The sequence below is a fragment of the Acyrthosiphon pisum genome, unplaced genomic scaffold (assembly GCF_005508785.2).
Source record: "Acyrthosiphon pisum isolate AL4f unplaced genomic scaffold, pea_aphid_22Mar2018_4r6ur Scaffold_114;HRSCAF=492, whole genome shotgun sequence".
In the NCBI taxonomy this organism is placed as follows: domain Eukaryota; kingdom Metazoa; phylum Arthropoda; class Insecta; order Hemiptera; family Aphididae; genus Acyrthosiphon; species Acyrthosiphon pisum.
Genome location: NW_021759889.1, coordinates 7,092 through 8,181, shown reverse-complemented (window position 1 = coordinate 8,181; position 1,090 = coordinate 7,092).

Genomic DNA, 1,090 nt, shown 5'->3' with positions numbered 1-1,090 from the left:
AAAATTTTTGTCTAGTCCGGTTGAGTTTTTTTTACAGATATTAAAGAAAAACTTATGGAGAACCTTGTACCAAATTTTAAAAGCTTAGTTATAAAAGAAAAAAATTTTACGATTTTTCAACCACAAAATTACTTGCAAATTTTCGCAATTTTGACATATTTCGTATAAATTTAAACTTTAAGCACTTATAAAAAAAAATTGTGACTAACGATTTTGGATTTTTTTTTATCACTGTGAGAACAACTTATAAGAAACCTTGTATTAAATTTTCAAAGTTTTCTATCCAACCAAAAATTTTTTATCGTTATTTTTAAAAAAAATACTTAGAAAAATTGAAAATTTCATTTGTCTATAAATAGCTCAAAAAAAGTCGAAACACTTTGAAAATTTAACCCTGTATAGACAACGCTAATATAAACATCTGTTGCAAATTTCAAGTGCTTACAATAATTATTTTTTGAGTTACAGTAAAATTAAGTTTTCGTTTTTGTCAAAAATTGGTTTTGCGTAAAAATTCGCGTTTTTCCGTTATTTTTTTAAGGTTTTTCCTGCCGCTTTTGAAAAGTATTGGGAAATTTTCACTTTTGACCCCCCAAAGTACCAACTAGATTCACTTTCCTTTCAGAAAAGGTACAACTTTTGAAAATCGAAGCATTTTTACTGCTCCAAAAGTTGTCGTCAGACACAAAAAAAAAAAAAAAAAAAACACACATCATTGTAAAATCAATACATTCATCACTTCGTTCAGAATCTAAAAGGGGGTTAGCATGCTTGGTGAATCACCAGGTGTACCTATATGGTATAATATTGTACGCGTGTACGCAGATTTTAAATGCAGTGAACTTGCCACGTATTTTTTATTTTTCAATAATTAACTAATTATGTTTGATAGTATCAAATTGATACTAATCGTTTTTGTTTTCTGGCTCAAATCAGTGGTCTTGACAACGTATATTGTAGTTAAGCCTTAAATAAATTATCAGAAATCGGCATCATTTGTTTATCTACCCTAAGTTATCGTATAATTGTCACAACGATGAGTCTTATTTTTGCACTGTTCTATTTGACATTTATCACGGTGTGCAAGCTC